Source organism: Nematolebias whitei, chromosome 21 (assembly GCF_014905685.2).
Source record: "Nematolebias whitei isolate Nwh7 chromosome 21, NemWhi1, whole genome shotgun sequence".
NCBI lineage: Eukaryota > Metazoa > Chordata > Actinopteri > Cyprinodontiformes > Rivulidae > Nematolebias > Nematolebias whitei.
The window spans coordinates 919,286-919,873 of record NC_056518.1 but is presented as its reverse complement, the minus strand read 5'-3'; the positions used below and the strand labels follow the sequence as shown (position 1 = coordinate 919,873).

Here is a 588-nt window from a genome sequence, read left to right as displayed (position 1 = left end):
TACAGCTAACATGTATAACATGTATACAGCTAACATGTATAACATGTATACAGCTTGCATGTACAACATATATACAGCTATCATGTATACAGCTAACATGTATAACATGTATACAGCTAACATGTATAACATGTATACAGCTAGCATGTATAACGTGTACAACATGTATACAGCTAACGTGTATAACATGTATACAGCTAACGTGTATAACATATATACAGCTAACGTGTATAACATGTATACAGCTAACGTGTATAACATGTATACTTGTTCTATACTGCGTACCTGTTGCAGACTGTATTTGTGTACTTGTTCTATATCGCCTACCTGTTGCAGAGGGTATTTGTGTACTTGTTCTAAATTGCGTACCTGTTGCAGAGTGTATTTGTTCTATATCGTGTACCTGTTGCAGAGTGTATTTGTGTACTTGTTCTATATTACGTACCTGTTGCAGAGCGCATTTGTGTACTTGTTGTATATTACGTACCTGTTGCAGAGCGTATTTGTTTTCTTGTTGTATTTTACTTACCTATGGCCGAGCGTATTTGTGTACTTGTTGTATATTACGTACCTGTTGCAGAGCGTATT

General features: G+C 35.7%; 1 protein-coding gene across 1 annotated transcript in view; it reads left to right on the top strand.

Moving 5' to 3' along the window:
* Nucleotides 1-588, top strand: part of hltf (helicase-like transcription factor) — a 40,994-nt gene that overhangs the window by 39,677 nt on the left and 729 nt on the right. The window lies entirely within an intron of this gene.